This window comes from Anopheles moucheti, chromosome 3 (assembly GCF_943734755.1).
Source record: "Anopheles moucheti chromosome 3, idAnoMoucSN_F20_07, whole genome shotgun sequence".
Taxonomy (NCBI): Eukaryota; Metazoa; Arthropoda; class Insecta; order Diptera; family Culicidae; genus Anopheles; species Anopheles moucheti.
In genome coordinates this window covers 46,711,292-46,722,480 of record NC_069141.1, presented here as the reverse complement: position 1 = coordinate 46,722,480, position 11,189 = coordinate 46,711,292, and the positions used below count along the sequence as shown (strand labels likewise).

Below are 11,189 nucleotides of genomic sequence, written 5' to 3'. Positions count from 1 at the left end.
CACCGTTGTAATTATTTGAAACACTAGGCGCGGCTTGCCTCTGGTTTGACAATCTTCTAGGATTGTCTTCCTCCACAAATTCCATCCTATCCTGTTCCATTGCACTTTGCTTGCGATGGCTGATGGTTTAAAGCGGGACACGGCGTCGTTTTCGTCGGATGATCGGCGATGGTGACTTCTGTTAGGACGCGGAGTCGTTTTCGTCGGATGATCGGCGATGGCGGCTTTTACTGGGACACGGCGTCGTTTTCGTCGGATGATCGGCGATGGCGGATTTGCGGGGACGCTATGCCGATGAACTAGTTGTTCCTTTTTCCTCGTCGCCAGTTGTTATGTCTTGGGGTTCGGACGGATGGACGCGGAAAGTACCAGATCTTTTACACGCTATTATACATTTATTAAAAACTAAATGAAATAAAACTGTGACGTGCGGCAGCGATTGCCGGCACGTCTGCTCATCGCTGATGCTCAACCCGAAGTCCTGCGATTACGCATACGCGTTGCCATCGGGTCAATCACGCATTGACCCGTAAGCGACGCACCTGTGTCACGCACACATCTGGATATTGTCGCATGACGCGAACAACCCAGAGTGCAAAACATGCGACACAGTCTGCGTCTGCAACAATCACAAAAGGATCGGTTGCTTTAACTTTAAGAAACTGTAGGTTTACATCTCCCGAAAGAAATAAGACACTACACAAGCAACCAACTCCAGTGATTACATCGAAAGTGTTGAAACACTTTTATTTTATCAACATGAGTGATTTGAACCGCAAACGCCGCACCGGTGCTTTTTACAAACAGGTGGCTAAATTCCTAAAGGTGGACGCAGCCGAAGAAGCTGACCAACAGGTGGGCCCTAGTCGGGAGCTAGTTCTACTGTTGGGTGTTAATGTGTCGTGTAAAATAAGGGCTTCGTTTATCCGGTTCCCATCGAAGAGGTTATGGAATTGCCTGGATTGGTAGATTTCAGTCCATGTCGATCGACGAAGGCATCCGTTACTGGGCACTATTTGACAACGAAACGCATCACAATTTGATGCATGTGCACGTTGAACTTCTTCGTACTGCTTATTTGTTTAATACTTCTGCATACCAAAGCCACCTTAGCAGAACATAACTTATCCCTCCCAGCAGAAAAAAAAATATTTCCAAAGTGATCATCCGTCTACGGTTCACTTTGCAGCCGAACGGGGGAGCGCATGGTTTCTGACCACGGACGGCATTATCGATTAGCTGCAGTCTGCCTCGGATAGCATGGATGTTAATGTAGATAAAGTCTACGTGAGAGGACATAAACTGAACCTGAAAATGCATTTGACGGTCCTATGAACTCGAGCAATATGCCCCGTACATATCTGATGCCTCCTTACTCCATTCGTTGCAGAGTGCTGGGAACTGTAGATCTAAAATCACTCCTCTCACATACGCAAGTTATTTTCACCACTAAGATTCTCCTTAACAATATTGTTGCCCCATCCTTACTATCTATATTCATTCCGGCGGGCCTTACCTCTTACGGCCAAAATGATCCTTTTCTGCGAGCTATGAAATCATTCAACTTCAACATTCATTTCGATTATAACATCTCGATATCTGCTTTTCGGGCCCGACTAATTAATGACTCCTTATAATACTCTATGTTTAGTTTGTTTAATTTCTGTTTATCGGTTTTATCTGTTTGTTTAAGATTAGACTATAAGATTCGTTTTGTTAAGCCTTATGGGCGAACAAATTATTTTCCATATACGGAAACAAATTATGTCCTCTACACAATCATTGTATATCGAGTAAAGGATACACCCGTGACCTGTCGAACGGTGCTGATCTTCTGTGTTTGGCCACTTGACTTTTATGTCACTGCTACACACTTTTCAGGACGACTGAAGGGACGTCCTCAGTCTGGTATTTGGCGGTCAACTGCAGTGGCGGAAATAACATTAACATCTTACGTATTTTCTGAAAAAAAACATGTCATGTTACGCTGCACACCACGCATGCCAACTTTGCGCACAAATATGTACACATTTACATAACCTGGAGAGCGCAGTACTAATTTCGTGAACGCACCATTTATCTGTTGCTTCATTGTAATATCTAGCACATAATAAAACTATCTTTGAGATTGTTATATTTTAAACCACAACAACTACAACTGTTTTTGTTCAAGTGCCCATAGCTGGAGATGATGATAGAGTTCAGTTATGGGTTGTTTGCTGAAAAAGGGTTTGCTGAACAGCGAATCGATCACCTGATGCAGACCGGTAGAATATCGTGCCACGGATGTCGTTAACTAGCCATGCGCTTCGTATTACACCTTCCAAGGAATATTAACGTCTGCGCGAGGAATTTACCAGTGCAAAAACTCTACTTGTGGCTTCAACTCCGAATCTACTTGTAGGCCTTGATCAAAATTCTCTAGCTGTTCCTCCGTTTCTAGCCGTGCTAATTCAAAATCTGAACGAGGGAGAAGCCATTCATCTGGCCTGGTTGGTGCTGCAAATTCCTCAATCGCCTGTCTTTGCCGAGCAGCGTCTCTTTTAATATGGTTGTTCTAGAAACGTTCCATCTTTGCCGTTTTGATTGCCATATCGACAGTTTCATAAAACAATTCACATAAAACAAACAACTCGAAACCCAAGGAAGGCACTAAAAAACACACCAAAAGAATATCATTAGACTAACTAAAAAAATCGCAACATATTATCGCGCACACCCATTACGCAACGTTTTGATGCATCCTCGAACCAAACCATGACTTCAACGCAGCAGATTAAGATTGAAGTTTCACGTGCTGCGCGTAGAATAAAACGCAGCCGTTAGCAACTCTCTGACACGATATCGCCGTAGCATCATCTTCAGACGAGCGCCGCAACACTCATGGTAAGAATCCGTTCAAATCCGCTTTCTCTTCGGTAGTTTCCTTACAGAAATACAGATCTGAGCAGGTTGGCAAATATCACAATAATGTCTTCCCCTCACTTTCCCCACACACAGCTGATATGTGGTAGCAGTAGCAGGACGACAGAACAGCACATTCCAAGCCAAGTAATAAATGCTAGGGCGAAGAGTAGTGGAAAAAGGACAAATAGTACTGATAGACACGTGTACCACACCTCCACCACCTTATTTTATTTTTTTGCCTTTCGCTAAATTTCCGTTCGTTAAATTTTGCAAAAGCTAAAAAAAAGCGCTTTAGCCAAGGTCAAACCTGCTTCCTTTGGCACATAATCAAGACCGAAACGCGACGTCTAAAAACGGTCGCGATTAGTTCCAAGTTTTGGGTCGCGCGACCTTTTGGGAAGCAAGAGAGCAACAGCGGTTAGAAAGAGCACTCTTTTATTTTGGCCATTGAAAGTCTAAATGTTCTCTTTGGGTTGTTCTGTGCTCTATTTGACCGTGCGTGGCTGTGTCGCCGCGTGCGCCCCCCTGCACCGCACTCGATCGTGTTGTTATTTTGAATTTCTCTTCCCCCTTCTGTTTTTGTATGTGCAATGCTTAAGCGGTCGCTAGGTGTGGGAGGAAGGTGTGATTTTTAAACTTTTTCTGTAGGGAAACTAGAGAGATTATTGGGATTCGATCCGGCTTAGTTTTGGTATTGCATTTTGTGCTAGTACTTACTGTGATGGTTGCGATGTCCGTTGTACGAAGGTGCTATAGGTGTGGCGCCAAAACAGTGTGTAAAGAAGCATGTTTTGTTCTACGCTTATAAGCGGAGTGAAACTCCGGCCGGTGATAGTGTACAGTGTAAAGTTGTGTGATGCGCTGGAGCATCGATGTTCGAAGCACATAAATTAGTGCAACACGCGTCGCGTTTGTTTTTTTGGGTGAAAATGTTTCGCAGTAGGCCTTACTTAACGACTGTCCCAAAGAGAACATTTAGACTTTTAACGGCCAAAATAAAAGAGTGCTCTTTCTAACCGCTGTTTCTCTCTTGCTCGCGCTAACACGGTAACGTCCGTGGATTGGTAACGCGCATCGAGCGCTCGGCCGATGGGAGTAACATTCTCTCCAGGCAGTAAATTCTCCGCCGTAAACTCTCGCTCACTTGTTCACTTTGCTAACGTCGGTCTTGTATGTATAGGTGGGTTTCATAAGCGTGTTCTCCTCGCACACGTCTTTCTTCTTTGTCACTCATAACCGTATCGATCAGCTGAGCGATTTGCGACGATGCAAAGTGCACGGCATTGCATCCAGATCCGATACGGGATCCGATTTCCCATGTTAGGAGAAACGATATGCATAGAACACAAGACGGTACACGGTGCCTGGCCACAGTTAGCAAAATTTATGTACTTATGTTAATAAATAATACTATTGTTAAATGTAATATTTTGGGTGTAGCGACCAGGACGCCACCTGGCGCAAACAAGGCGTAACAGGCGAAAAGATCCTTGGGTATTAGGAGACAGGGCGAGGGATAATATAAGAATAGGACAGCTAGTGGTGCACGTTCGCACCAGGATATAAAAGCGTTGGCGAGCTTAGTCTCGCTCTCTGCTCCTGCCAACGTCCAGCACGTCGTTACGATCGAAACCACTACACACCGCGTGTGCCCACCGAAAAGTACTTATAAATTAGCAATAAAACGAGTAAATCATCTCCCCGAAGCTAAATAGGTAATAATTATTCTGTACACTGCTCAAATCGATGGAACATGATGAAGTCATTATGAAACAAAATAAAACAATATAAAATTCTTTATTGCAATCGTCTCAATAATTACAAAGAGGCCATTATGGCATCTCACGATCAGCGGTCCATCTCAAATGTGACAGCATCCAATCCACCAAAACAATTAAAAAACATACGCCACACGCTATTAATCCTCGCTATCGAAGTGCAGTGCAGTGCAGTGATTCAAACCGTTATTCTAATATTATCAGTCATGTCGGACGAAATCGATCGCGAACGTCGCACCGGTGGGTTTTATCGCCGGGCGGCTAAATTTCGGAGGGTGAACGAGGCCGGAGATGAGCAGCCAGCGGGCCCTAGCCGAAATGGTAAGTTCGTGTGCAGTGTGTGTATGTATGCCCATCCGGAGTACAAAACGGTTCCGTTTTTTTAACTCCTATCGAAGCGGTTGTAGATTCTTTTCCCCGCGAGGAATCCACTCTGGAGCAGCCGGTGATTCCGGCAGAGCCGATACCGGTGGATCCGGAAGAGCCGATGCCGGTGGATACGGAAGAGCCGATACCGGTGGATACGGATGCTGATCGGCTTTCCGATTATTTGGGCGAGAGCGACAGTTGTCAGGAGAACGACAGTGACGAGGAAATTGAGATGAAGCGCACGTTCCAGACAATGCCGATCGACGACGGGATTCGCTATTGGGCGTTGGTAAACAACGAAACGCACCGGTCCATCAACATGGTGTTGCAGCTTTTTCGAAGAGCAGACGTTCGCGTGCCTCGATCCGCCAAAACTTTGCTGCGCACCAAGAGACATGCGTATAGTGAAATTGCTGAACTTGGCGGTGGGCACTATTGGTATAACGGGTTTGAGAAAACGTTGGCCAGTTATTATCGTTAAGTAAAATTGTTGTGAAACATATGTAGCAACATGGTTTGCGTGTGCAGGTCTAACCATCTCTGCATTTGTTTCCGTATTTCAGATGTGATGCTCCACCAGTTGAGCAGTTCACGTTGACGCTGTCGGTTGATGGGTTGCCGCTGCACAGGAGCGGAGCAATGCAATTTTGGCCAATACTTTTCGCCGTCGACGAGTTGCTGGCAGCTCCAGTAATGATGGCGGCCATCTATTGTGGGCTCACAAAACCCACAAGTATCGAAATGTACCTGCGCCCAGCGATCAATGAGTTGAACGACCTTTTACGAAACGGTATGCTTCTAAACGGGAAGCATATCACCGTTAAGGTTCGTGCCATTGTCGCTGACACTCCTGCCAGGGCATTAGTAAAAGGTAAGGGAAATTTTTGTTCAAGCAGTTTCATTTAATATGAGGAATTAGCTAATAAGACCAATACTTCTTTTTTTTATTTCCCCAGGCGTGGCTGGTCACCCCGGTTACTGGAGCTGCCAGAAGTGTACGGTGCAGGGAACGTACAATCGCCAGGGTCGCACGATGGTGTTTCCGTAGGAGCGTGCCCCGAAGCGCACGGACCAGAGCTTCCGGGATAATGTTCCGGCGGGACACTGGAAGGGTGATACACCGCTGCTCGAACTGGACAGGTTCGACATTGTCGAGGACGTTCCTGTCGGTGACCGGCTTCACCTGCTGGACCACGGCAACATAAAGCGAAGTTTAATGGGGTGGCGCGACGGGAAACTGGGCAAAACACACTGGAAACCGAATCAATGGGAGCAGATTTCATCGTCGCTACAGCTTACTGCCCAGCCCTGTGCAGTGCACCGCAAGCTACGGCACATAACATTTTTGGGCTACTGGAAGGGTTCCGAACATGCGTTCTTTTTTCACTATTGTTCCTTCATAGTGTTAAAGGCGCATGTTGATCCTGCAGAGTACGAACATTTTATGCTGTTGTATTGTGCCATTTGAAGCGTTTGGTTCACAGCGGCTGGAACAATCTGGCGCAGGCGGTAAATCGGCTTTCCGAATTCGAAAGCTTCAGTATGCCAAAGACCCACGAGCAGACGATCAGCTATCCCTCCGTGCAAAGCAAGTTTGTCGTTAAGGTGTTCATGCGTCCACGTTTCACCTTACAAACCACCTGGGGGAACGCATGGTTTTTGACCAAGGACGGCAGCATTGGCAAGCTTCAGTCTGCCGCTTATGGCACGGATGTTGATGTAGGTAAAGTAATTGTGAGAGGACATAAACTAAACCGTAAAATGCTAGCATTTGACGGTCCTATGAACTCGAGCGATATGTTTATCTACAGAGGATGCATTCGAGACCTGTCGAGCGGTGTTGACCTCCAGTGTGCGACGGACGAGATACTTTGTAAGCTGGTGGTAACCAGACACAAAAATAAGCAGGACCTAACGTTTGTGCCACTGCTGCATACTTTTTCGGACGAACTACTGTGGTCCGAATGAGTTATTTAAATAGTGCGTGCATTTCAACGTGGCACCGCAAGTGGCGGATTTAACAACGCGAATCAGCGTTCTGCGTGTTTCGTCTCTTCGGAATCGAAGGAAGGGATAGTGCTTTCCCGTTACGCTAAACACCTGCGTTAACCTCTCGAATATGCTCAAATGCGTGTGCATAAACATGTGCTACATTCCCCCTGGGCAAACAAGCGCTCGAACCCGTATGCAACCCCCTATTGTCGGTTCACCTAGCTTCGGCCTCTTGCAAAATTAGGGGATTCGTTATATGAAATTAGGGGAAAATTAGGGGATTCTGCTACGTGCTCCTGAGGGTGTGTGAGTGAGCGTTTGCAGCCCAGGGGTATGCATGTGTGTGTGAGATCGCTCGGAATGTGTATGTAGTGGTGATATTCGTTTTCTTTCGCCCAGCTGATTAAATTTTATTTGTGGTTTAATAAAAAAAATAAATATTTTTTATTTCTACATTTCGTTTTTACACATAAAAAATATTGAAAACATAGTTAATTACAATAATATCCTGCAATGCTGCAAAGGATACAATTACGCACAACCTATTCCTCATGAAAATCTGTTTGTCCCTAGAATCATGTCTGTCCCTAGATCACGATCTGGACTGAACTCCTAAATAAAATGAAGTAAAATCCTAATCAACGATTAACCAACGACTCGTAGCACACTCTTTGCAACAGATACTACCGGATATGCTTGTACATATCTCGAATGATATGTACTATCTGAATCTATCTTCTAGGAGAAACATTCTTCTTAAATTATTACGATTCGTTGTTCTTCATTGCCCAGGATGGTTTCACTAAAATAGAAAAGAAAACATCGTAATATATTAGTACAACGAATGTGATAAATTATGTGCTATCATTGCAACGACGCATGAAATCGTAATGTATAGAATGGTAAGAAAAGGTTTCAATGGTGAAACGAATTTCATAATTATAATACTGTAACTATCAAGTAATACGGCCTGGCCGTTCTTTTTGAATAAAAAAAATACTACAATTATCGGATAACTGTACGACGGAAAAAAAGATAAATTCTCTATACACACTTTCAAGCACTGTGTTACAACGATTTACGTTGTTATAACATTTACCTTTTACAATCTGCATCGATGAAATTATCCGTTGCATTAGATCGATGGATTGATCCCGCATTCTGTAAATAGGATGAGATGGATTAATTAAAATGATGATTGTTAAACGAAAATTAGTTAGATATCAATTCAATTTAAACGATAAATACTTACACTGCTCTGCAATGGGGTCTGGATTCGAATGTATTGTTCGAATGTGGGTGTACGAGGTAATCCGAAACCCTTGGGCGGACAGGACGCAAAACAGGACGGAGTGGATACTCCAGGTTTCAGAGCTACCAAGCCGTCAGCTTGAGACCCTCCAGAGGAACATAGGGACTTCAGCGCAGAGCAAATTGAATCCGTATTCTGTAAATAGGATAAAATGATAAAATGAACATTAGAATGAAATGATATGTAATTACGCAACGCCATGCCGGACTACAACACGATCCAATACAACACGTGGACATCAGACACTACAACAATAATATCATAACTCAATGTTCCGCAACGACAGCAGACGGATGCTCCCGTGTTATACATCTCGATAGATCCATAAACCTAAGTTAGTCTGGTATTGATAGTTGAATAAAATACTCATTATTATATACTTACTCCTTGTATGACGAGACGAGCTTCATATTGCGAATTCGTTTCAAAAATTTAGTTTGTTCACACAACTGTCCAGTACCTCCTTGGAAGCGTCGGTCGGACAACGATGAGCGCATGATGAACATCTGCGGTCGAAAGATGAGATCGAATTAATTATAGTGTTATTGGTAGAAATAATAATCATATTATAAATTTACTTATCAACGCTAACAACAAAAAACTATACATTAGTCGCATTCCATCACACGGTGGATGCCACGTACAATGAGCACTACAATGCTTTTGCAGATTACAGTAAACCAAAAGGACATTTTGCAACGGATTGAACGATAATCAACCCAAGCTTAAAATAGGTTTAACCCCAGATCACACACGACGGAAACGCAATCCGAATTCTTAAGACGGAACGTCGCGGATAGCGATCCGGAAAGCGAACATAACACCACAAACATGCCGTAAGCTCATCCTCGGGCCACGGAAACGCACTATTCACACAATAATAACTAAGAACAGTGTCTTGTCTTTCATTCCGAATGGCCAGGGAAAAGTTGCAAATCCGCTTTGGTTCCCGAATCAGAATCATTTCACTCGATCGAGGAGTGGTTCACCTAACCTCACTTTTCACCCACAACACCAAACTATGCGTTGAGCATATAATTGGTTTATTGCGATTAAACCCGTAAATGAATGCACAACTGTGTTCATAAAACATTAGTTATTCACTTTCCACTTAATATTACACTATTTTCAGCGATGCTGGTATCAAAATAGAACCAGACACAAATTAGGGGATTCATCTTCTGTGTGTGCGAGTGCGCGTTTGCAGCACAAGGATCTCGATAACCCCACTTTTCCACCCACAATAGCTTAAAACTATGCACAACACATTCTACAACACATTTTATAACACTTCCGCTAATTAATTCACTATATTTAGTATACAAAAACGATTTAACTTACCAAAGATCTTTTCCGTCTATACCGGCACTGAAACTGTACCGAAACACGCCAATGCGTTGAGTTTCGCGGCGTTTCTTTATCCATTGGCGACGGCGCAGATGCTGGGATGGTTCCGACTTACATTTTAATCCGTGCAGAACAATTGTTTTGCTAAAAAGATATAAAATATAAGTTCGGATTCGCGATTGTTATTGTTTTGCTTACCGGCTTCCTTGGACTTGTCAAATTTTCAGCAACTCGCGTTTCATATGCACCAACACAAACATACATGTAAAATCACTGTGTACAGACACGTTCGGGTGGATCGAAACTGGTCGTTGGTCGTCTTTAGAGTAGGGCAGACATATTCGAGAAAGAGAGGTCAATACGAAATCTTGTGTGCGACCAGAAATGTGTGGACCAAGAGAAGTGCGCGGGTTGAGGAACGTGTGAAAAACTACTCGAAATGTCTAGGGGGACCTCTCTTGGTCCACACATTTCTGGTTGCACACAAGATTTCATATTGACCTCTCTTTCTCGAATATGTCGGTCCTACTCTAAAGACGACCAACGACCAGTTTCGATCCACCCGAACGTGTCTGTACACAGTGATTTTACATGTATGTTTGTGTTGGTGCATATGAAACGCGAGTTGCTGAAAATTTGACAAGTCCAAGGAAGCCGGTAAGCAAAACAATAACAACCGCGAATCCGAACTTATATTTTATATCTTTTTAGCAAAACAATTGTTCTGCACGGATTAAAATGTAAGTCGGAACCATCCCAGCATCTGCGCCGTCGCCAATGGATAAAGAAACGCCGCGAAACTCAACGCATTGGCGTGGTTCGGTACAGTTTCAGTGCCGGTATAGACGGAAAAGATCTTTGGTAAGTTAAATCGTTTTTGTATACTAAATATAGTGAATTAATTAGCGGAAGTGTTATAAAATGTGTTCTAGAATGTGTTGTGCATAGTTTTAAGCTATTGTGGGTGGAAAAGTGGGGTTATCGAGATCCTTGTGCTGCAAACGCGCACTCGCACACACAGAAGATGAATCCCCTAATTTGTGTCTGGTTCTATTTTGATACCAGCATCGCTGAAAATAGTGTAATATTAAGTGGAAAGTGAATAACTAATGTTTTATGAACACAGTTGTGCATTCATTTACGGGTTTAATCGCAATAAACCAATTATATGCTCAACGCATAGTTTGGTGTTGTGGGTGAAAAGTGAGGTTAGGTGAACCACTCCTCGATCGAGTGAAATGATTCTGATTCGGGAACCAAAGCGGATTTGCAACTTTTCCCTGGCCATTCGGAATGAAAGACAAGACACTGTTCTTAGTTATTATTGTGTGAATAGTGCGTTTCCGTGGCCCGAGGATGAGCTTACGGCATGTTTGTGGTGTTATGTTCGCTTTCCGGATCGCTATCCGCGACGTTCCGTCTTAAGAATTCGGATTGCGTTTCCGTCGTGTGTGATCTGGGGTTAAACCTATTTTAAGCTTGGG

At 43.8% G+C, this 11,189-nt stretch overlaps 1 long non-coding RNA gene across 1 annotated transcript; it reads right to left on the bottom strand.

Moving 5' to 3' along the window:
* Nucleotides 1–7,586: 7,586 nt before the first annotated feature.
* Nucleotides 7,587–8,487, bottom strand: LOC128304907 (uncharacterized). Its single transcript, XR_008287441.1, has 3 exons — nt 8,299–8,487; nt 8,146–8,207; nt 7,587–7,848 (listed from the first exon to the last, which is right to left on the bottom strand). It is a non-coding gene; the product is annotated as an uncharacterized LOC128304907 (long non-coding RNA).
* Between the last annotated feature and the right edge of the window lie 2,702 nt (nt 8,488–11,189).